This window comes from Hemiscyllium ocellatum, chromosome 20 (genome assembly GCF_020745735.1).
Source record: "Hemiscyllium ocellatum isolate sHemOce1 chromosome 20, sHemOce1.pat.X.cur, whole genome shotgun sequence".
In the NCBI taxonomy this organism is placed as follows: Eukaryota; Metazoa; Chordata; class Chondrichthyes; order Orectolobiformes; family Hemiscylliidae; genus Hemiscyllium; species Hemiscyllium ocellatum.
Genome location: NC_083420.1, coordinates 49,431,579 through 49,458,087, shown reverse-complemented (window position 1 = coordinate 49,458,087; position 26,509 = coordinate 49,431,579). Strand labels below are relative to the sequence as shown.

Here is a 26,509-nt window from a genome sequence, read left to right as displayed (position 1 = left end):
GGAGAAGAATTTGGATTGGGAGAGTAGGGATCCAATTGTCATCATCCACGTTAAGACTAGAAAGGAGGTTCTGCTGAAAGAGTGTGAACAACTAGGAAATAAATTAAATAATCTTGAAATTTTTACCTGAGCCATAGGTAAACCAGGATAGAGTGAATAATGTCAAATATGAGCCACCAGAGGACATGGTAGAGGCAGATACAGTTACAACATTTAAAAAAACATTTGTACGGGTACGTGAATATGAAGTGTTTAGAGGGATCGGGGCCAAATGCGGGCAAATGGGACTAGTTCAGATGAAGAAACCTGGTTGGCATGGATGAGTTGGGCTGAAGGGCCTATTTCCATGCTGTATTGTCATCCTGTTCACCTTAGTTGAAGCAAAATGCTCAGAGACACAGTGTAGTTTTACTTCCTTCATCTTTATGAAGAGAAAGATCGCTCATGTGCACGGAGACATGAGTTCATGGTCTTCTCTGGAATAGCAGTTTTTCAATGAATTATACAGTCATTTTACAGGGAGGAGCATCCAGATAAGGCAACATACATATTGATTGGATGCTCATTATAATCAGCAAGTGTCAATAGTAGAGATTAAGCCATCTACTGTTACACAATGAATAATAGGCTTCACAAAATGAATACTTTTCACCTTGTTAACTGACGTTACATACTGAATGCTACCGCATCTTCTTAAATGGCTCTACGTAATGAATGCTTTTCCACCTTGTTAACCCATTACCTTTGCCTGCAACATCCCATTAGATTAGATTAGATTGATCAGAGTGTGGAAACAGGCCCTTCAGCCCAACAAGTCCACACCGACCACCGAAGAGCAACCCACCCAGATCCATTCCCCTACACCTAACAATTTTAGCATGGTCAATTCGCCTAACCTGCACGTTTTTGGACTGTGGGAGGAAACTAGATCATCCGGAGGGAACCCATGCAGACACAGGGAGAATGTGCAAACTCCACACAGAGAGTTGCCTGATGCGGGAGTTAAACCCGGGTCTCTGGTGCTGTGAGGCAGCAGTTTGTTAACTGTAAGTTCTTATCTGATCTAGGTCATGCTCAGCTGAACTTCTTGTTTCACAAAACTCAGAACTTAACTCTTTCCCTGCCTGCTTATACCCTATACATATTCTCATTCTCTCCTTTTATCATTTCATAATAACCAATGGCACTACCATCTTTCATAAGACTCTGACAGCCAGTATTCAAGCAAGTTATTGACACACAGCATACAATGATAATAACAACAAAAATTACTAGTCCGTTACAGTAATTAGAGTTTGAAGAATACTCCGATGTGGAAAAAATTAAACAGTAAAGTTTTTAAATCCAAAGTCCTTTTTATGGTCATTTAAGCGGGCATTTATGGTCATTTAAGCGGGCATTGGATAGGCATTTGGAAGTTATTGGGCTAGTATAGGTTAGGTAGGATTCGGTCGGCGCAACATCGAGGGCCGAAGGGCCTGTACTGCGCTGTATCCTTCTATGTTCTATGTTCTATGTCCTTAGAGACTACCCCATCCCCTTCAAGTCGAGTGAAAACGAACCATTTCTCCAAAATCTCTTTCAGTAAAGTCCAACCTGAAAACAAAATTCAGACTGTCCTTGCACACCACTCCACGGAGGAATCTGATTTCTTGGATAAGGGAGTTAAATACTTCACAAAATTGACAAGACGTCTGTCCTTGCAGAGATGTGTTTAAGTGGGATTCAAGTTCTCTGTGTTTAAGTGGTGTTCAAGCCCCCACGAGGAGTGACAGTGAGAAAGAGGTTAAAGTCCTAGTGGTGAAATTAGAGGCTCTACGAACCTTTGTCCTCGGGGGGGAAGAGAGTGGCTTGGATTGCAGCGCCATATGGTCCGCTGCGAGGACTTTCTCTTTTTATAAGTGTAATTTCATTGCTCTTGTGACAGTAGTCGAGTTTGTAATACCGATGAAGGGCCATTGGACTTAAACATAAGAACAAGGGGCAGAAATAGGCCATCTCGCCCTTTGAGCCAGCTCCGCCATTCATTAAGATCATGGCTGATCTTTTTGTGGCCTCAGATCCACTTACCCACCTTTTCACCTTAACCCTTAATTATTTGATTATCTATCTATCTTAGCTTAAAAGCATTTTCTGAGGATGCCTCAACCACTTCACTGGGCAGGGAATTCCATACATTCACAACCCTCTGGGTGAACAAGTTCGTTGTCAATACAGTCCTAAATCTCTTCCCCCTAATTTTGAGGCTATGCCCTCTTGTTCTCGTTTCCCCCGCCAGTTGAAACATCCTTTCTACTTCTCTTATCTGTTCCCTTCATAATTTTATATGTTCCTCTAAGATCCCCTCTCATTCTTCTAAATTCCAATGAATATAATTCCAGTCAACTCAGTCTCTCCTCATAAACTAACCCCCTCAACTCCAGAATCGACCTAGCGAACCTCCTGTGCACCCCTTCTAGTGCCAGTACATCCTTTCTCAAGTAAGCTCCCTATACAGCTGCAACATTACCTCCCTGCTTTTAAACTCCATCCCTTTAACATTGAAGGGCAAAATTTGCCGCCTTAATTACCTGTTGCGCAGACCAACCTTCTATGTTTCATGTATAAGGACACCCAGGTCCCCCTGCACAGGCACCATTCAAGTTTTTCCTACAGAAATGAATGACTTCACATTTATTAACATTGTACTCCATCTGCCAGACCTTTTCCCACTCACTTAAACTGTCTATGTCCCTTTGCAAAGTTTCACAGTCCTCTGCACTTTACTGTACCACTCATCTTAGTGTCAGCCACAAACTTTAACACACTACACGTGGTCCCAACTCCAGATCACTTACGTAAATTGTGAATAATTGTGATCCCAACACTGATTCCTGAGGCATACCGGGAGTCACTGATTACCAGTCAGAAAAACACTTATTTATCCCCACTCTTTGCTTTTTGTTGATTAATCAATCCTCTACCCATGCTAATACATTGCCCATAAGGCCTTGCATCTTTATCTTACATAGCAGCCATTTACGCGGCAGCTTGTCAAATGCCTTTTGGATATCCAGGTACACCACATTTACTGGGTCCCCGTTGTCCACCGTTCTCATAATGTCTTCTCATAAAGATCAGTTAAGCCTGACCTGCCCTTCATGAACCCATGTTATGCCTACCCAACTGGACAATTTCTATCCAGATGTCTTGCTATTTCTTCCTTGATAATAGACTCAAGCATTTTCCCCACTACAGAAGTTAAGCTAACTGGTCTATAATTCTTCAACTTTTGTCTATCTCCCATTTTAAACAGTGGTGTCACATTTGCTCTTTTCCCATATGCTGGAACTGCCCCAGAGTCCAATATATTTTGGGAAATTGCCGCTAGTGCATTTGCTATTTCTTCCGCCAGCTGTTTTAGCACCCTGTGTTGCATTCCATCAGGGCCAGGAGACTCACCCAAAGCTCTTTCTTCCATGATAATGATTGTTTCCAGATCCTTACGTACTTTCGTCTCTTTGTCAATTACTGGCATGTTATTCAGATCCTCTACTGTGAAGACTGACACAAAATACCTAATCAGTGCCTCTGCCCTTTCCTCATATTCCAGTACCCAGTACTAAATCCCCATTCTCATCCTCTGAAGGACCAATGTTTACTTTAGCCAATCTTTTTGTTTTATATATTTATAGAAACATTTACAATCTGTCTTGATATTGAGAAAAATCTAGCTCAGAATATATATCTATCTTTATCGCTGGTTTTGTGGCTTTCTGTTGACCTTTAAAGCTTTCCCAATTTTCTAGTTTTCCACTGATCTTGGCCACTTTGTATATGCCTTCTCTTTGAATTTGATAGCCTCCTTTATTTCCTGACACACCCATAGCAGATTACCCATCTTCCTACAGTCCTTCCTTTTCACTTCTATAAACTTTTGCTGAACACTTCGAAAAATTGCTTTGAAAATCCTCCACTGTTTGTCAACTGTCCCACCATAAAGTCTTTTCTTCCAGTCTACTTTAGCCAACTGTTCCCATATCCTATTGTAGTCTCCTTTGTTTAAGCACAGGACCCTGGTATTGGATTTTACCTTCACACTTTGCATCTGTATTCTAAATTCAATCATATTGTGATCGCTCCTTTCAAGAGAATCCCTAACTATGACATCATTAATTGTTCCTGTCTCATTACAGAGGACCAGATCCAGGATAGCTTGCTTCATCATCGGTTCCATTATATACTGTTCAAGAAAACTATCACGGATACATTCAATGAACTCCTCCTCAAGGCTACCCTGACCAACCTGGTTTGACCAATCAACATGTAGATTAAAGTCCCCCATGATAACTGCCATACATACCATTTTTACAGGCCTTAAGTTATTTCTTGTTTATCGTCTGTCCCAATGTGATATTATTATTTGGTGGCCTATAGACTACACCTTTCACTGACCCTCTCTTCTTAGAATTTCTAATTTCCATGCAAATGAATTCAGACCTGTTCTTCATAGAGCCTATATCATCTCTCACCACCGCCCTGATGTTATCCTTAAATATCAGAGCTATATCACTTCCCTTACTTCCCTGCGTGTCCTTCCAAATAGTCTGATATCCCTGGATATTTAACTCCCATTCGTGACGGTCCTACAACCACGTCTCCACAATGGCTACTAAATCATTTTCATTTGCGATGATTTGTGCCATTAACTCATCCATCTTGTTAGGAATGATACCAGCATTCAGCTAAAGTGGTCTTGTGCTACATTTTATAGTTTTTTTTAATGAATTCCACCATCTCCAGTAGTAATATCTTCTGAGTTATCCTTCCTTTTTACATCTTTCATAGTCTGCTACGTAGTTAAACGGTCCAGCACTCATGCTAACCTGCAGCTTTCCCCTCTCTATCTCTCTCTTCACTCTCAAAATGCTGTCAGACCTGCTATGCTTCTCCTGCATTCTCTGTTTTTGTGTTAAAGTCTGTATCTTTGGGACAGAAGGCCCGGGTTTATGTTCCATCTGCGCAAAGATAATATTAGAACATATCTGGACAGGGTGACTAAAAATATCAAAAAGATCTCCTCGTGTCATGTACTGGCAAGGAAAAAAACACTCCCTAATGACCTGGCTATGTTTAATTTCCTGAAACAACATTTTTAAAAAAGTCATCTGATTATTACCTTGTCACACTTATATGCAAATACTAAGGGAAGGCAGTGACAGTCGTCAATAAATTAGTAACCAGAACCCCAGGCTACTATCTTAGGACAAAAATTTGAATTCTCCCATGGCAGATACATTTTGTCAAAACAATTTATAATAAAATAGCAAGTCTAACGGGGAGCATGTAATCACTGTTGATTGTTGTAAAAACCCATCTGCTTCACTAAAGTTTTAGGGAAGGAAATTTATTATTCTTACCTGGTCTAGCCTGCTTGTGATGCAAGACCCACAGCAATTCAGTTGACTTTTAAATGCCCTCCTGACAATTCAGGATGGGCCATAAATGCTGGCCTAGCCAGCAATGTCCACATCCTAATGATTTTTTTGTTAAAATGATGGCCTTGTTTACTACATCACTACTGTGACTGCATTTCAAAAAGTACTTAATTGGTTCTAAAGCATTTTGACATGTTTGTCTTGAGGTTGTGGCACAGGCATTGTAACACTTTCTTCCTTCTTTGTTTATCTGGTAGTGTATGAACTCTCTGTAATATTGTGGATGATATTGATCATTTATTTCTGGCTAGGTCTGTTATATAATGCCACATCCTGTCAAACCAACTGTGTGACCTGGAAATTTCAGTGTATATTTTTATCTCAGTTACTTTTCTCACATTTCTTCTTCCATGACACCATTGTATTTTATATTGTGCTTTTGTATGTGTCTGTATGCTTTTTTCTTTGCCCCAGCTCCCTCTACAAAGGACCATTTTGGATCCTTTTTAAAGAAATTGTTTATCTTTAGTTTCACATCAAGCTCCATGCCATGTTTAGGATTTCAGAACCCCAGAATTTATTGGAATCATTAATATGTGAATGAGCTCCAGTCCATTCATAAACACAGTTCAATTACAATTGTAAGCTTGATGCCCTGAGAACTAATAGACTAATAATAGTAACAAAATTGACATGTTTGCAGCTGGAAGAACTGAATGCCTTATCCTAGAAATTCAGGTTCAAACTAAACTTGAATAGTTTGAGTTAAATTGTATGTAATTGCATCCATGCGAAGAGCTTTTTCTCTTACCCAGTGGTGAATTATTAAACTAATCTTGGAATAATACAGCATTAGATTTAGTTTACTAATTTAAGGGGCAGATTACAAGTTGTGATTTGATTTTAATCATATTTGAGGTTTATTCTTCTTGGACTTCAAAATTTGTGGTTCTGGATTTTTTGATCAGCAGCAATTGTCACTGAATTGTCACCCCACATTTCCTGCTGAGATTGTGGAACCTCGCTTTCCCAGAACACAGTTGTAGTGACTATCAGGGAACTCATTCTGAGCATCCCCTTTATAACAGTGGCAACTGTACAGTTTCACGGTCCAATGTGAATATCGATGAAGTGTTTGTCAGTGACATTTGTGGTGTAAGCAACAAAAGACTTCAGCAATTTACAAAAATTTATTGAAAATCCATAATGTAATACAAACGTTAATATTCAAATTTCTGTTACGGACCCTTTCCTTGTCCAGAAACCAACAATTCTTGGGGAAGAGCTCAGTCCTTAAATTCAAATGCATAGTTAGCGTCATCTCTCAATCTCCTGTTTGAACCTCTAACGGACATGGACTTATAACTTTGACAAATAAATGAGTGAATTCATATGTAAATGGCAAGATGAATAGATGGTCGAGGTAAGTGAGTATGGAGAATGAGTTGGCATATGGTAGGGTGATAACTGGGTATGTTGTCAGGTACGCACGGTGGCAGATATGCGTAAATGCATTCGTGGGTCAGCATAGTAAGATAAGAACGAGAGGAGTAGTCAGGTCTGTTGAATGTTATTGACATCCCAATTAGTGTGGTCGGGGTATAGTGTGGTCATATGGAGAACGGTTAGTTGCTGTTGACAGTTATAGGTTGTCAGAGGAAAGAAGAGAAGTTGAGGGAATAGTTGGTGAATTGGGAGAGGAGTTGTGGGGGACATGTTGTGGTAAGTGTGATCGATCGGCAACTTAGTTAACCATTAACCAGCTGTTCAACTAGGTTTTTGCTGTCCAGCATTTCCTGGATAATTATCCAAGTACGTTTTGGTAATCTTCCCAAAGTGACACATGCAAACAACATTCACTTTGCTTGACAAAATCATTAATAAACGCTATAAATAATTGTGATCCCAGCACTGATCTCTAGTTGCAGGTTCCCATTTCTTATCCCAATTCTGTCCTTTTATTTAGTCAATTCTCTCTCCAGTGAAGCCCCTTCGTTGCAGCATTCAATAATTGTTAATTCCGGATGTTTTGATTCTGCTATTTTATCATTCCTATTCAGATTCAATGATTTAATGTCTTCTAACACCAGTCTCAATTGGCTTTTGGTCGATTTAATCTGTTCTCTTTATCCTTCTGTCACACTTTGGTTGGCTCCAGAACTTATTTGCCTTTTTGAGTATGCTTTTAAGTCGTTATTGAATGTATTGACTGTCAATTTGCAGAAAAATCCCAAAATCTTTTAGTTTTCTGATTTACCTTGAACTATTTCAGGATCATTTGCTGAGTATATTTGCTGTCCATTTCTTTCCATAATAGCTTTAAGATGCCATCAACCTACCTCCTTAAGATACTTTTCTACTTCATTTGTGGTTTATGGTGAAATTCAATAGTGTCGTCTCTTGCAGTTTATCATTAATGAATTTAACAAGGGTTTTTGCAGAGATTTGATATAAATTGCAAAAGTAGGACCTTGATTTTATCTCATTGACCCATTTATTTTAAGTCAGAGATCAATGAAAATCATTAAAACTTTCAACTTAATCGGCTCCCAAACTATAAATAAATTCATTCTGTTTTGATTATGTTTACATCTCCTACAATTCTGACAATTTTGACTTTCTTCTTGATATTGCAATAGTGAAAAAAAATACAATCGTGAAAAAACATTATCTTTTTTCCAACAAAATAAAAACTGAGTATGAGGGATACTTGAAATCTGAAATAAAAATAATTTACTGTTTACAGCTGCTTTGCCAGCATGTGCAGAGAGGAGAGTTAACTGTTTGAGCTGAATATGATTTCTGTCCCATTTAATTCCTCTTTACTCTATTTTCTTTTTGATTGATTAGTTCATACATTTCAGTTTACACTTGTTTTGTGTGTTCTTGTACAGCCTGTATTTATCTTTGTCTTGCATCCTGAGCATTATGCCGTAATGGTGTTCCTTTAGGTCTTCATCAAATATTCAGGTTTTTAATTGTAATTAATTGTTAACAAAACATTGCCACTCTGTCTATAATTCTGCATAATGTTTACTATCGAGCTATTTTAAAAAATATATATTATTCAAGCTAACAGTTTCTTGGATCACAGTATTCAACTTAGACAGCATTCCCGATTCCTCAAAAGTATCATCACCCATTGAGTCCCCGATGAATGGTGGTACTTCTGAGGTATAGGAAAAAGATACCTATACTAGTATGATACTTGGCATGACCAAGTCAGTACTAAATATGCAACCATTTATTGGATTCTGTGATGCCACTTAATAACCAAGTACATTAAGTTAGATTTACAAAGTTTAGTTTTTAATTTCCTGGTTATTCCAATTTCATGTTTAACTGTTCAATGCATCTGTTACAATATCTATGCTGTTTTAATTTTCCATTTTTCTTCTCAGCCAAATTGTCTGTGGTGGTCTGTTGCTTGCTGCAATGTTATTTTTAAACTTTTAATGTTAAAAATCTAATTTGTGTCTAAAATATTTGAGCATTGTGTCTAAATTTGTATTTTAAAATAATCCTACAATGTATTCCAGTTGGCAGCCCCAACTTGTGCAACTGAAATAACAGTAACCATTTCTGCTGCTTTTATCAAACTCAGTAATGAATAACTGCTGATTTGATTTCTTTTTGTGAACATGAACCCAACATAATTAAAGTCTCAAAATTTTTAAACATGCAAATAATAAATGAAATTTCCCAGTCAATTTATACAAACATATGACATAATTAAAAGAGGCAACATGTCTTTGATGTCAGAAACTGATTTTAATCCTGATTAAATTGATGGTATGAGCATCTCTCTGCGTTGTTGTTCACTCTTGTTCAACTGTACATAATGTAAATGTAATTTTATTCCAGTTCTCAGTGTGTTAAAGTCCTCAGAGTCCAATCACAAATCTCTCAAGTATATTTCTACTGTAGGTCCATTGGTGAATCTGTGAATTTGTTTCTTTAAGCCACCTAGACAATCAATCAGTAGTTTTTTTTAAAAGTCAGGCATATAGATATTGGCTCTTAACAAAAATAAGTTAATACAGTGTAGAAAGAAAGCATTCGGCCCATTGTGTCTGCACCAACCCTCTGAAGAGAATCTTACCGAGACCCAGCCCACCACCCTATCCCTGTAGCTCCACCCTTACCTTACACAGCCCTGGACTGTACAAGGCAATTTTAGCATGGCCAATCCACCTAACCTGCATATCTTTGCACTGTGGCAAGAAACCGAAGCACTGACGGAAACCCACACAGGCAGACACGTAAGGGTGGAATCAAACCCCAGTATCTGGTAATGTGAAACAGCAGGGCTAACCACTGAGCCACTGTACCGCTGTAAAAGTTGACATGAATAGTTTGCTTTAACTTAACTGCAGTCAATGCTAGTGGATTCATTTGTCCACTGATTTGTGGTTACCTGAACTGAAGTGTTTGTACAATGCAATGCTGACTTTGCCCATTAAGTAACATTATTTTTACTAATGAAGTCATGGAAGCATGCAGCACAGAAACAGATCCTTCGATCTAACTTGTCCATGCCGACCAAGTTTCCCAAATTAGACCAGTTCAATATGCCTGTGTTTGGCCCATATCCCTTTAAACCTTTCCTATTCATGTACCTGTCCAATATCTTCTAATGCTGTGGTACCTGCACTACCACTTACTTTGACAGCTCACCTTAAAATGTGCCCTCTAGTTTTGAACTTTCCCCCCTTCCCCAAAGGGAAAAGACCTATGCTATTCACCTTATCTATGCCCCTCATGACTTTATAAACCTCTATAAGATCATCCGTTAATCTCCTACACTTCAGTGGAAAAAGTCCCAACCTATCTAGATTGTCCTCAAACCCAAACCCTTCAGTTCCAATAACATCCTTGAAAATCTTTCTAAACCTTCTCTGATTTAATTATACCCTTCCTATAGCAGGGCAACCAGAACTGTATACAGTACTCCAAAAGTAGGCTCACCAATACCCTATAATAGCAAGTACTTTTAGTAAATTTAAGATTAATTCAATTACTTGTCAGGTGAAATAATGACTCATTTATGTTAAAATTAAATTTTATTTATGATTTAGCAATTGAGCAACATTTCTGTTAATTTATGATTTGACTTTGAAGAAATGATTATCAATGCATTGTATTGAGTCTGTGACATTATCCCTCTTTTAGAATAGGGCATTTTTGGTTGCTATGGCATTTTGTTTCCATAGTAGCATCTGCCTGGAGCTTATAATAAAGGTCACAATGTCCAGTTGTTGCTTTTGTATAATTAGATTTGCCTAGCAGTTTGAATTTGCATATTCATTTATATTTGAACAATTATTAGGAACTTTTGTGGTAGCCAGTGCAGTCAATTTTTTTTAACTTGAATCATCTGAATGTAAAAAATACATTTTAATTCAACAATAGACGCAGATACTTGCCTTGAATCATTATTCTATGAAATAAGTTAAATTTGTTCTTGAGTTTCATTGCAGTATTTTAATTCAGTACAATTAAAATTGTGAGTTATTAATTAAAGATTTATTCTTGATGAAAATGTAGTAAAACGTATGCTTTGAGGACAATAAGAGGTGCTGCACAAGGTACTAACTGTGGTATGGTTGGGTCAAATTCTTTTTTGAAATTGATGTTGATCATCAGTTGGTCTGTTATTTCCTATCACCTCCCATTAACTGACTCTGCCAGTGATGAGCAGGCTGAGAAGATGCTTGATTGACGTAAGGTTCTGGCTTTTCATTGATTTGAATTGAACAGCTCTTTAAAGTGTGCTTTAAGTGATCTTGAATACCAAACTCTTGGTAGGTGACCATTAATTGTGAACATAAGCACTTTAATTCAAAACCTACAATTTTGAAAGATTTCTTTGGAACAGCTGAACAAAAATAAAACTAGGATTTAATATAAATGAGTAGACACTCCTTGAGTGATTGTTGCAGTTTTATACTGATGAAGGGCTTATGCCTGAAACATCGATTCTCCTCCTCAGATGTTGCCTGACCAGTGCCACTTTTCGACTCTGATCTCCAGCATCTAAGTCCTCACTTTCTCATAGTGGAGGTATTATAGAATCTAAGCAGCCAAATCTAGGCGGTTGCTTAATAAATAACACTGCACTGCATTCTTCCTTAAACCTGTGTTAAAGTTAGTCAGAAAATTCATAACTGTATAATTTATCTGATCCTTTATTGGTTAGACTCTCTGTGATGGAAAGCTCAGCTCAGGGTTGAAAAGGATACAGAGATACTAAGCAGTGGAGCTGCAGTAAGAATGGGTACAGATGATTGGCCTCCAGTGTTGTAGATTTATAAAATAACAAGACTATGGAATGATATGAAGCAAATTTGGATTTGATATGGTGAATCTCATCTCTTAAATTCCACAATTGTGGCTGAATGTTTGAGGAGGAAACACAAAGTGAAGAAAGTTCACTCCAGTTGTACTTTCAGATCAAAGGCAAATTTAAGTTTCTGCAAAGGAAGATTTTATTAATATTCAGGTGGAATGCTTGATTGCACTTACTTAGATGTTAAAATTTATTATTTCCCTGATCTGAAATCCGAAATGTAACAGATGAACTTAATTAATGCAGTTTAGAATGGTGGAACAGTCCAGCAGAATAACTATGATCATTTACAAATGTAGCTCCAATGCAGGATTCTTTAAAAAAAAATCAAAAATGTTAGAATGGCCTTGAAGTATGCTTGTGAATCATTTTTGAAGAAAATCTTAAGATGCTATAGAAAACAATGATTTATCGTGCTCAGTTTATTTTCAGAGATGTACTGAGATGAGTGCGACAAGTCAGTATAAGTTTGTAGTTAAGATGTTTCTTCTATTTGCTCACCCTAGTTGGTAGTTTTTCAGCATTCAGAGTGCTCTATAATTTTCCTACTGGTTCAGTAATATTTAAAGGAATAGGCCTTGTTAAGTTCAGTGATTGACATATCACTTATTAACAGTAAATGATCTGCACAACATAATTTGAAGTATTCATTTGAACATAGAACATAAAAACTAGGAGCAGGAGTAGGCCATTTGGGCCCTTGAGCCTGTTCTGCCATTCAGTAAGATCATGGCTGATCTTTTTGTGGCCAAAGCCCTCTCACCATAACCCTTAATTCCTTTACTGTTCAAAAAATTATCTAACTTAGCTTTAAAAACATTTACTGACGAAGTCTCAATCACTTCAATGGGCAGGGAATTCCATAGAATCACAACCTTCTGGGTGAAGAAGTTCCTTCTCAATTCAGTTCTAAATTTGATCCCCCTAATTTTGAGGCTATGCCCTCTTGTTCTTGTTTCATCCGTCAGTGAAAACATCCTTTCTATTTCTATCTTATCTATTCCCTTCATAATTTTATATGTTTCTCTAAGATCCACTCTCATTCTTTCTAAATTCCAATGAGTATAATCCCAGTCTACTCAATCTGTCCTCATAAGCCAACCCCTTCAACTCCAGTATCAATCTAGTGAACCTCCTATGCAGCCCATCTGGTGCCAGTACATTCTTTCTCAAGTTTGGAGACCAAAATTGCACGCAGTACACCAGGTGTGGCCTCACCAGCACCCTGTACAGCTGCAACATGACTTCCCTGCTTTTAAACTCAGTCCCTTTAACAATGAAGGACAAAATTCCATTTGCTGCCTTAATTACCTGTTGCACCTTCAGACCAGTCTTCTGTGATTCATGCACAAGGACAGTCAGGTCCCCCTACATAGCAGCATGCTGCAACTTTTTACCATTCATGTCATAGTCCTTTTTACTGTTATTTCTACCAAAATGGATGACTTCATATTTATTAACATTTGTACTCCAACCACCAGACCTTTGCCCACTCACTTGATCTATCTATGTCTCTTTGCAAAGTTTCACAGCCCTTTGCACACTTTGCTCTACTACTCATCTTATTGTCATCCGCAAACTTTGACACGCTACACGTGGTTCCCAACTCCAAATCATTTATGTAAATTGTGAATAATTGCAGTCCCAACACTGATCCCTGAGGCACATCACTAGTTACCAATTGCCAACCAGAAAGGCATTTATTTATCTCCACTGTTTGCTTTCTGTTAGTTAACCAATCCTCTGTTCGTGCTAATACGTTGCTATAATGCCATGAATCTTTATCTGTTGCAGCAGCCTTTTGTGCTCACCCTGTCAAATGCCTTTTGAACATCTAGTTACGTCACATTTACTTGTTGTCAACTGGCTTTAGTCTTTTGTTTCCCAGATCCCTTGTACCATGACTGCTCTGTCTGCTTTTAACTTTGTCTCGGTCCCTTAAATGCACCATCCCCCCCAAAAGCAGTGCACAAAATTCCTGTGAAAACATTGTTAAAATTCTGAATTTCGCTTATGCTGTTATTTTAGACATTAGAAATTTTAATTGAATGGGCAATAAAACCCAAAAGATTTGGATTTTTTGAAGAACCTGGTGGTTGGATTGTGCTGGGAGAGAATTATTTTGCAGTAAAATGCCGCTAATATGCTATTGTGCAATGCAGACTTCTAGTTTCTGTTTCTTTTGGGTTAGTTAATCATCTTGTGTTGAGGGAATGAATGTTATCAGGAAAATGTTGGTGTTTTCTCTGTGGTTTTCAGTGCATGCATATTCCAGAAAGTATTCATCATTCATCCTGTGATACATCCTGCATGCAGCATTTCCTGGTGATTTACAGGAAGTTATTTTTGAATTTTCTAGTGGTAAGGCAATCACTCATTACTGACATCAGATCCACAGTACTAGCAATTGGAGTCTGTCTTATTTCTCACTATCAGCACAAAGCAGACCAATTTCAGAATAAATACAGTAAAACCTTATAATTAAAATGATTTTAAAACTGGAACCCTGCACCTTACTGTCATCATTATGCATCCTGAGTTTCTGTTTATTTTTAACATTGACACGTATAAATTATTTTCTTTACATACATTACCGATTAAAGTTTTATGCAATTATGGCACAGTTTTCATTTGTGTAATTGCTTTTCATAAGTGAGTCCATTTTTGCAGGAAATATTCCAAATAGAAATGTTTGAAATGGTTGTTAATAGACCATTTGAGGAACTATAAATCAGCACTCCAATCTGGATTCGGATGACAGTGATGAATTATTCGATCTTCACCTTCACAACTTTTGAGTTACAACATAATCAATCCTGGAAACCTCTGTCCTTCTAACTTATTCTGTCGAATTATGTCACATGTATATTACAAAACGCTTGCTATTAGTATATAGCCACCACTCTAATTTGACCCATAACCCATTTTTAATAAAAGGTACCCTTGATGCATGATTTAACAATCATAAGTCACTTATGAACATAAAGAACATTTTCAATTTTTTCGGTATTCTAGGTGGATAATTAAAACCTTAAAATTGGAGCACCATATTTAAATCCATATTGCTTATATTGCTGCTTCAAAGTCATTAGAAAAATCACTTGAATATCCCCATTGTTAGCTCAGTTGGGTTTTATTTTCTCTACTATTTAATATTAACTGAAATGGTTGCTTTACTTAAGATAGCCCTAAATACAACTTCAGATTTAACCTTTGCTGTCCTCTACCTGTTTGGTGCCATCTTCAATTTTGCAAGGCCACATTGAGTACATTTTAGCCTACCTGGCATATAACTCATTTGCTAACTGCCACTGATCTGATTAGATCACATGAAACATTATTGGGCCTCTTTGTCTTCTTTCAAACTGCCCAGGACTCCAAAACTGTTCAGCAGTGATAACCTGGTTTCTTTTGTCTATTACCAGTAGATATCTTAAGCCCTTCTCCCTTACCACTGTCACTCTGGGCACCAGCACATATAAAGACTTCATTGAAATACTTCTCACTAAGATAGGCAGCTGAAAAGAACGTTGCTTCTCCACTTTCCCATACTCTCCTCACGCCCTTTCCAAGCTCACCTTACCGGTAAAACCTATCCTCTCTTTCAAAAGCACTGCCTCTTCAAAAAGACTTACCTTTGACTCTCTCGTTCCCCATCGTATGAAACCTTCACTCCAGGCTTTCATCCCTACCTCAGTATTCGCGATCCACAAATCAGAGTACTCAGTACCTTCATCCAGATCATTAATATATAATGTGAACAGCTGCGGCCCGAACACTGAACCCTGCGGGACACCGCTTGTCACCGGCTGCCATTCCAAAAAAGAACCTTTTTATCTCAACTCTCTGCCTTCTGTCAGACAGCCAATCCTCAATCCATCCCAGTAGCTCACCTCGAACACCATGGGCCCTCACCTTGCTCAGCAGCCTCCCGTGTGGCACCTTGTCAACGGCCTTTTGGAAGTCTAGATAAACCACATCCACTGGGTTTCCCTGGTCTAACCTACTTGTCACCTCTTCAAAGAATTCCAACAGGTTTGTCAGACACGACCTCCCCTTACTAAATCCATATTGACTTGTTCTAATCAGACTCTGCTCTTCCAAGAATTTAGAAACCTCATCCTTAATGATGGATTCTAGAATTTTACCAACAACCGAGGTTAGGCTAATTGGCCTATGAGTTTCCATCTTTTTCCTTTCTTTCTTGAACAAGGGGGTTACAACAGCGATCTTTCAATCATCCGGGACTTTCCCTGACTCCAGTGACTTTTGAAAGATCTCAACCAATTCCTCTGCTATTTCCTTAGCCACCTCTCTCAGAACTCTAGGGTGTACCCCATCAGGGCCAGGAGATTTATCAATTAATCAGTAGCCTGTTCCTGCCTTCTCTACATAACCCTTGATTCCACTATCCTTGAGAGCTCTGTCCAACTCTTTCTTAAATGAATCCAGAGACTGGGCCTCCACTGCCCTCTGGAGCAAATTATTCCACACAGCCACCACTCTCTGGGTGAAGAAGTTTCTCCTCATCTCTGTCCTAAATGGTCTACCCTGTCTTTTTAAGCTGTGTCCTTTGGTTCGGACTCACCCATCAGTGGAAACATGTTTCCTGCCTCCAGAGTGTCCAATCCTTTAATAATCCTTTATGTCTCAATCAGATCCCTTCTCAGTCTTCTAAACTTGAGGGTATACAAGCCCAGTCACTCCAGTCTTTCAGTGTAAGGTAATCCTGCCATTCCAGGAATTGACCTCGTGAACCTACGCTGCACTCCCTCAATAGCCAGAATGTCTTTCCTCAAATTTGGAGACCAGAACTGCACACAGTACTCCAGGACCCTGTACAGCTGCAGAAGAATCTCTTTGCTTCTATACTCAATCCCTCTTGTTATGAAGGCCAGCATGCTATTAGCCTTCTTCACTATCTGCTATACCTGCATGCTTACCTTCATGGACTGGTGTACAAGAACACCCAGATCTCTTTGTACTGCCCCTTTACCTAGATTGATTCCATTTAGGTAGTAATCTGCCTTCCTGTTCTTGCCACCAAAGTGGATAACCATACATTTATCCACATTAAACTGCATCTGCCGTGCATCTGACCACTCACCTAAACTGTCCAGGTCACCCTGTAATCTCCTAAAATCCTCAATACATTTCACCCTGCCACCCAGCTTCGTATCATCAGCAAATTTGCTAATGTTATTACTAATACCATCTTCTGTATCATTAACATATATTGTAAAAAGCTGCAGTCCCAGTACTGATCCCTGCGGTGCCCCACTGGTCACTGCCTGCCATTCCGAAATGGAGCCGTTTATCACTACTCTTTGTTTCCTATCAGCCAACCAACTTTCAATCCAAGTTAGTACTTTGCCCCCAATACCATGCACCCTAATTTTGCTCACTAACCTCCTATGTGGGACTTTATCAAAAGCTTTCTGAAAGTCCAGGTACACTATATCTACTGGATTTCCGTCGTCCATCTTCAGAGTTACATCCTCAAAAAATTTCAGAAGATTAGTCAAGCATGATTTCCCCTTCATAAATCCATGCTGACTCTGACCTATCCTGTTACTACTATCCAGATGTGTCGTAATTTCATCCTTTATAATAGACTCCAGCATCTTTCCCACCACTGAGGTCAGACTAACTGGTCTATAATTTCCTGCTTTCTCTCTCCCACCTTTCTTAAAAAGTGGTACAACATTAGCCACCCTCCAACCCGCAGGAACTGATCCCGAATCTATCGAACTCTGGAAAATAATCACCAACGCATCCACGATTTCTTGAGCCACCTCCTTCAGTACCCTGGGATGTAGACCATCAGGCCCCTGGGACTTATCAACCTTCAGACCCAACAGTTTCTCCAACACCAATTCCTGGCAAATATAAATTCCCTTAAGTTCAGGTCCTTCAGCCACTGTTACCTCAGGGAGATTGCTTGTGTCTTCCCCAGTGAACACAGATCTAAAGTACCAATTCAATTCTTCTGCCATTTCTTTGTTCCCCATAATATATCCCCCTGTTTCTGTCTTCAAGGGCCCAATTTTAGTCTTAACCATTTTTTTTGCCTTTCACATACCTAAAAAAAACTTTTACTATCCTCCTTTATATTATTGGCCAGTTTACCTTCGTACCTCATTTTTTCTTTGCGTATTTCCTTCTTAGTAATCCTTTGTTGTTCTTAAAGCTCCCCAGTCCTCCGTTTTCCCACTTATCTTTGCTATGTTATACTTTTTCTCTTTTAACTTTATATGTTTCTTAACTTCCCTCATCAGCCACGGCCACCCATGCCACCTCCTGGGATCTTTCTTCCTTTTTGGATGAACTGATCTTGCAACTTCTGCATTATACACAGAAATATCCACCATTGTTCCTTCACTGTCATCCCTGCTAAGGTATTGCACCATTGAACTTTGGCCAGCTCCTCCCTCATAGCTTCATAGTTCTCTTTATTCAACAGAAATATTGTCACTTCCGATTGTACCCTCTCCCTCTCAAATTGCAGATTGAAGCTTATTGTATTCTGGTCACTACTTCCCAATGGCTCCTTCACTTCGAGGTCCCTGACCAATTCTGGTTCGTTGCACAATACCAGATCCAGAATTGCCTTCTCCCTGGTCGGCTCCGGCACCAGCTGTTCTAAAAATCCATCTCTGAGGCACTCCACAAAGTCTCTTTCTTGAGGTCCAATACCATCCTGATTCTTCCAATCTACCTGCATGTTGAAATCCCCCATAACAACTGTGGTAACATCTTTGCAACAGGCTAATTTCAGCTCCTGATTTAACTTACATCCAACATCCAGACTACTGTTTGGAGGCCTGTAGATAACTCCCAAAAGGGTCTTTTTACCCTTAGTATTTCTCAGCTCTATCCACACTGACTTTACATCCTCTGATTCTAGGTCCCCCGTGCAAGGGACTGAATATCATCCCTTACCAACATGGCCACCCCACCCCCTCTGCCCCTCAGTCTGTCCTTACGATAGCATGTGTAGCCTTGAATATTCATTTCCCAGGCCCTATCTGCTTGAAGCCATGTCTCAGTTATCCCCACAATATCGTATCTGCCAATTTCCAAAAGAGCCTCAAGCTCATCCACCTTATTTCTAATGCTTCATGCATTAATGTATAGTATTTTTAATTTGTTACTGCCCTCACCCTTCCCATCAACTCCTATTTCACTCAATCTTACAGCATGATCCCTTTCTGAGTTTTCTGCCTCATTGATACAGTTGGTTTTCTTGACTTCCCTTGTTCTAACTAACTTTCCCTCCAATTTCCTTCTTAAACATCCAGTTTGTCTCTCCCCCACCCCCTCCCCCCGCCCCGGCTACTTAGTTTAAATGTAGCTGTGTTGCAGTAGCAAACCTGCTTGCCAGAATGCTGGTCCCTAACCTATTAAGGTGCAAACCGTCTCTCTTGTAGAATTTATGCTTACCACAAAACACACCCCAGTGATTCAAGAATTTAAATCCTTGCTGCTTGCACCAGTTCCCCAGCCACACGTTCAAGTCCATTATCTCCCTGTTTTTGGCCTCACTAGCCTGAGGAACTGGAAGCAAACCGGAGATAACTACCTTGGACGTCCTGCTTTTCAGCCTTCTTCCTAATTCTCCGAAGTCCCACTGTAGTATGTTCCTCCTCTTCTTCCCAACATCATTTGTGCCGACATGTACCACCACCTCTGGCTCTTCACCTTCGTCCTTGAGGATTTCCTACACTATGTGATGTCTTTAACCCTGGCACCAGGAAGGCAACACACCATCCTTAAGTCTAATCTGCTGCCACAAAAACCCCGGTCAGTTCCTCACACTATGGAGTCCCCTATTACCATGGCTCTGTGCGATGTCCGACTCTTCTGCTCTGTCTCCACGCCAACTTTTGATTGACAGACCTGGCCTTTCGCGGTGCCTTTATTTAACTAGTTTCATTCCCTAGTCATCTCTCTGTAGCCCCAAAGTATTTTCCCCCGCCCTTGAATTCCTTTTCTCCAATTCCATTTTGAAAGCACTTTCAGGCAGTGCATTTCACCTTGTAACTGATGTGTAAAAGCATTTCTCCTCATGTTCTCTACGGTTCTTTTGGCAGTCACCTTAAAACTGGTGTGCTCTTGGCCCTACTGTGGCAAAAGGAACAATTTTCTCTGCATATTCTGTCTCAATCCCCCATGATTTTGAGCACCTTTATCAAATCCACACTCAGCCTCTTCTAAGAACAACCTCATTCTTGGAAAAATCTTAATCTTTCTAAAGTCTGGTGCCTCTAACTGTACACCAGAGTTGAACCACTGTTTTGTTAATTAATCATATCAATACTATATTCTGTACTCTTTAGCTCTTTTTATAAAGCTCAGGATCTGGTATGCTTTTTTAGAAGTGTTTAGTACTTTGTAAATTTATTTTTTTTAAATCAGAAGTTGCAAATTGTTTCTCATTCATGGCTAAGGAGAACTCAGATATGAGCATATTCTGTAGAAATATTAGTGTCTAAATTTCTTCCATGGTTGATGTATGAACACCAGAACTAATTAAACGTGAATATTTAGGTTAAACTTAGTTAGTTCTCAGAAGAAAGTGAGGACTGCAGATGCTGGAGATCAGAGTCGAGAGTGTATGCTGGAAAAGCACAGCCGTTCAGGCAGCATCTAAGGAGCAGGAGAATTGGCGTTTCGGGCATAAACCCTTCATCAGGAATAAGGCTTGTTGGCCAAGAGGGCTGAGTATTAGATGGAAGTGGGGTGGGGCTGGGGGCAAGGTAGCTGAGAGTTCGATAGGTTCGTAGATAAATTCCAAGTTATTTAGATTAGATTAGATTGGAAACAGGCCCTTCGGACCAACAAGTCCATACTGGCCCTCTGAAGAGTAACCCACCCAGACCCATTCCCCTACCCTGCATTTACCCCTGACTAACACACTTAACACTATGGCAATTTAGCATGGCCAATTCACCTAACCTGCACATCTTTGGACTGTGGGAGGAAACCGAAGTACCCGAAGGAAACCCACGCAGACACGGGGAGAATGTCAAATTCCAGTCACTTCGCCTCCATATTATTGTGTTGCTTCAAATCTTAAGTAGCCTTTGTCCTCTCTCGTACCTTTAGCATGGGCAAGTTTTTAACAAATTCTTTTGTATTCTTGGCTATAACTTGTGTTTTTTCAAGATGTATATGATGTAATTGTTGAAGTATTTTTTCATGTATGTTGGTGTTTTCTTGTCAAACACAGAACATAAATCTAACAAACAGAAAAATATCTGTTTTGTGCTGTGATTTCCATGCTTACATTCTGTGCATTTTTAGGGAAAATTCAAAGATGCCAATAGAACCTAATGTTGCATTTTGAGATATTGGCAAATTTGCTCTTGTACTGACTGACATGACTTTAAAAAAATCTTTGAAGATGTTGTGAACCAAGTAGTTTCTCCAGTGCGTCATTAAGGATAAAATTCAAGCAGTAAGTGAAACTGCCACCTGCAGAAAAGTTATGAATCACAGCTATCATTCTAAACCTACAAGAGAGCATGCATCTTCACAAAATACGAATTCACATATTTTACCTCACGGTATAGCTAATACTCTGGAGAGTGTTCATTGCATTCAAATAACATTGACTTCATGTTTGTAAACCCTGGCATTCGATCCTAAAGGCATAGATATATTAAGTTTGTGAAAATTAGCAAATAAAAATATAATCTTATGAATGAAAAGCTTTTAGGGGCAGATGTATGCTCTGTTAAGTTGTGCACCAAGAAACAATTGGTACTGTATAATATTTAAAATAAATGCAATGATTATAATTTGTTGCAGACTGGTTCACTGACATTGACTGCTTCATTATATTAAAATCAATTTTAGAGGTATCAGTGGGTTCCTTTTAAAATTGAACATATTTATGAATGCTTGTGCTTTGACTGTCAGCCTATTTACTCAATAATACCTCTATTGCAGCAGTAGCTGCACTATTTGAAATACAGAAAAGCATCTTTACTTTAAAAAGAACAGTTGTTTAAGGTTTCAAAATGGATATGAATTGTTTTTGCTTGTATTCTCAAAGAAGCTATGGGTCACCTTATTTTGGGCATTTTACAGATCATTTTGGAAAGAGGCAGCACTTTTCTGGTTATCAATAATTACATCATTTTAGTTTCTGAATATTATTTTATCACTTCAGTTGTGGAATATGAAATTTGACTTGTAAAGCGAAGGTTCTTTTTAATGCAAAATACATGTATTTTCTCTATGAGAAAGACTTGGTGTTCATATATTGCTTTTTATGTCTTCTGTTTTCCTAAAAGCACTATACAACCAATTCATTACTTTTTATTTACAAAATTACTCTCACTTTTGAAGCACATGCAGCAGCTGATTTGTATTTAGTGGAATTCTACAAATAGCATATGGAATGTAATTAGATAAATTGTTTTGACTAAGTTGATGGAATGATTAAAATTAATCAGATCAGTGAGAGAACACCCCTATTTTACTTTGAATAATATTAGAATCCTTTGTATCCTGATGAACAAGGTTTAATGTCTTCAATCAACAATGCAGCATTATCCCTCAACTGGAGTGAACTGTCAGCCTGATTGATTTGCTCAAAAACCAATAACGTACAACCTCCTGACTCATCAGCAATAGTGCTGCCATTGAACCAGTTCACACTTGAGGCGATCAACATGTTTTGCATGCAGCTCAGAACCATCTAATCATCTAAGCTGCTTCCGCTACCATATATGACCAATTTGTAAAATTCACTCACCGTGAAAATTCTAGAATTTGGCCAGATTCAGTGATGTTGGACACCACCAAACATCATTATAAAACCCAGATCCAATCTCTGACCATAAATTCACTGTTAATTCCAAGTAGCATGCTGGTTTGAGTTCAGAATTTTAGTTTATGTATTTCAATTGTCAAGTGAGACCCTCAGGCAAATCCAAAAGTCAACCTTCAAGAAGACTTCAGACTAAGAAACCTTCCTAAATTTGAGCTAATACAAAGCCCTTAAACACCCAAATGTTGTTTAATATATATATATCCTTCCAGTTAATAGCTTGTGAGGCCATCTCTATATAGCTGAATAAGGTAAACTAAAGTATCAGTTGTTAGAATTCTGGCATGTTTTTCATCTTTGTAATTGTTGCAATTGGAGTTATGTTTCTAGAAGGTGGTCTTGTTCTACATTCACCACACTTTTATGCATCGATTGGTTGTACATCTTATACTGAAATGGTATATTCTTTCAACATTTAATAAATATTTGCAGTAGAAATGTTTGGATTATGTTTTACTCTTTTGAAAATAAATCAGGGACTATTCCTGCTTTTTATAGACTTATAAACATAAGTCACATTCATCAATTATTTGGAATAATAATTCTAAACCATCCGTCTTTATTCTGTTCTGCAGCATTTCAGTTCTGTGACATTTTATCTATTTTCATTTGAAGTTGCATTTTTCATATTTAGTTCAAATAAAAATGAGTAATATTAAATAAACTAATATATTCTTGTCCAGCTGAATTACATGCACAGATTGTAAAATAATCAAGAGGGCAGAGATAGCACAGGCAGTATTATGTAGATTTCATAAGTTGTTAGAAAAAGGTGTAATGCCAGGAGGCAGGCAGATAGTAATGTTTGTATTTAAGAAAGAAGCTGGAATGTATCAAGGAAACATTGGACTAGTCTTTTTAATGTTAGTAGTAATGTTAGTAGTAAGCAAAATAATAGAATCCCCAAATCAACAAAAAAAAAGAGGAACAGCTAGAGGCTGAAAAGTGAGTATGAAGTTTGAGACTCAAAGTTTTATCAGGCCAGCCTGGTTTATTTTTGTGAAGGTAACTGAGAGAGCAGTGAAGAATGCTATGGTTGATATAATTTACCTAAATTTCAAAACACCTCTTGAGGAGTCTATTCAGATCAGACTATGTAAAGTAAGGGGCATGGAGCAGAATGGACATCCAGCTGACTTCAAGATGGCAAAAGAAACATAGGGGTAAGGAGGAATTATTCATTAAGGCAACAGATAGAAAATGGAGCCCCACAAACATCAGCAAAAGGGCCAGTCGTTCACAAATTTATTAAAATATTCAATTTCTTAGCTCACAGATGACAATAAATGGTGGGGTATGGGCAGTTACCCAATGTAATGAAGAGTAAAAAATGAGGTCTGCAGATGCTGGAGATCACAGCTGCAAATGTGTTGCTGGTCAAAGCACAGCAGGTTAGGCAGCATCTCAGGAATAGAGAATTCGACGTTTCGAGCATAAGCCCTTCATCAGGAATAAGAGAGAGAGAGCCAAGCAGGCTGAACGTGGCTGAAGAGCTTCTGTGCAGAGGAGATGACCTGGGGGGTGCAGTGAGAGAGGGACTCACTGAAATCCTTGTAGAGGGAGGAAGAGAGCTTCTTCAAGGAAGGCATCCTTGTAAGAGGATTCGCAGTAGGTTAAAATCTTCGAGTAAAAAATGAGGTCTGCAGATGCTGGAGATCACAGCTGCAAATGTGTTGCTGGTCAAAGCACAGCAGGTTAGGCAGCATCTCAGGAATAGAGAATTCGACGTTTCGAGCATAAGCCCTTCATCAGGAATAAGAGAGAGAGAGCCAAGCAGGCTGAACGTGGCTGAAGAGCTTCTGTGCAGAGGAGATGACCTGGGGGGTGCAGTGAGAGAGGGACTCACTGAAATCCTTGTAGAGGGAGGAAGAGAGCTTCTTCAAGGAAGGCATCCTTGTAAGAGGATTCGCAGTAGGTTAAAATCTTCGAGTAAAAAATGAGGTCTGCAGATGCTGGAGATCACAGCTGCAAATGTGTTGCTGGTCAAAGCACAGCAGGTTAGGCAGCATCTCAGGAATAGAGAATTCGACGTTTCGAGCATAAGCCCTTCATCAGGAATAAGAGAGAGAGAGCCAAGCAGGCTGAACGTGGCTGAAGAGCTTCTGTGCAGAGGAGATGACCTGGGGGGTGCAGTGAGAGAGGGACTCACTGAAATCCTTGTAGAGGGAGGAAGAGAGCTTCTTCAAGGAAGGCATCCTTGTAAGAGGATTCGCAGTAGGTTAAAATCTTCGAGTAAAAAATGAGGTCTGCAGATGCTGGAGATCACAGCTGCAAATGTGTTGCTGGTCAAAGCACAGCAGGTTAGGCAGCATCTCAGGAATAGAGAATTCGACGTTTCGAGCATAAGCCCTTCATCAGGAATAAGAGAGAGAGAGCCAAGCAGGCTGAACGTGGCTGAAGAGCTTCTGTGCAGAGGAGATGACCTGGGGGGTGCAGTGAGAGAGGGACTCACTGAAATCCTTGTAGAGGGAGGAAGAGAGCTTCTTCAAGGAAGGCATCCTTGTAAGAGGATTCGCAGTAGGTTAAAATCTTCGAGTAAAAAATGAGGTCTGCAGATGCTTTTAACCTACTGCGAATCCTCTTACAAGGATGCCTTCCTTGAAGAAGCTCTCATCCTCCCTCTACAAGGATTTCAGTGAGTCCCTCTCTCACTGCACCCCCCAGGTCATCTCCTCTGCACAGAAGCTCTTCAGCCACGTTCAGCCTGCTTGGCTCTCTCTCTCTTATTCCTGATGAAGGGCTTATGCTCGAAACGTCGAATTCTCTATTCCTGAGATGCTGCCTAACCTGCTGTGCTTTGACCAGCAACACATTTGCAGCAATGTAATGAAGACTAGAACAAATTACAAGAGGGCATTAAGCTTGACAAAAGGACCTGTGTTGAAATTAATTTGCCTATTATAAGTTATAGAGTCATACAGCATTGAAACAGACCCTTCAGTCCAACCAGTCCATGTCAACCATAATCCAAACTAAACTAGTCCCACCTGCCTGTGCATAAGACCATAAAGACATAGGAGTGGAAGTAAGGTGGCCCATATCCCTCCAAATATTTCTTATTCATGTACTTTTCCAAATATGTTTTAAACCCATATCTACCACTCCCTCTGGAAGTTAATTCCATACACAAATCATGCTCTGTGTAAAATAATTGCCCTCATGTCTTTTTAAAATCTTTCTCCTTTCACCTTAAACGTATGCCCCCGTTTTGAAATCCCTCACCCTAGGGAAAAGATACCTGTCACCTTATCTATACCCCTTATGATATTATGAAACTCTGTAAGGTCAACCCATAACCTCCAATCGAAAAAGTCCCAGCCTTTCCTTATAACTCAAACCATCCGTTCCCAGCAAATTTTTTTCTGAACCCTCTCCAGTTTAATAATATCCTTCCTGTACAAGGCAACCAGAACTGGACACAGTACCCCAGAAGAAGTGTGGTGTATTATGTCTTGGTAAGAAAAACGAAGTGATGCCTTTAAGAAAAATAGAAGTCTTAAGCAGAGTAGAAAAGGAAAGAGTTCTGCAAACATAGACATAAGTCACTAAAAAATATAGGTGAATAAGTTATTAAGGCTATTTAAGAAAAAAAACAAAAACTAAAGTTTATTTCTAAAGGTCTAGAGTTGAAAAGAAAATAAATTGTACTAAACTTATTTCAAATCTTGGTTCGACCACTCATGGAGTACTGTGTGAAGTTCCAATAACCATATGATTAAAAGGAAATTGAGACATTAGAGCAGCTACAAAAATTAATGACAAGGATAGTATTATGTACATCTTTGCATCTCTGTCAGGAAAGAATGTAAAAGACTGGGTCTCTTTTCTCCTCAAAAGTCAAACTGAGAGATGACCTCATAAAACTTTTGACAGTGGTTTCATTTGTAGGGAAGAGTAAGATTA

The 26,509-nt window shown here is 39.0% G+C and overlaps 1 protein-coding gene across 3 annotated transcripts in view; it reads left to right on the top strand.

The window, feature by feature from the left end:
* smurf1 (SMAD specific E3 ubiquitin protein ligase 1) overlaps window positions 1-26,509 on the top strand; it is a 131,907-nt gene that overhangs the window by 31,868 nt on the left and 73,530 nt on the right. The gene's annotated exons all lie outside the window — the stretch shown is intronic.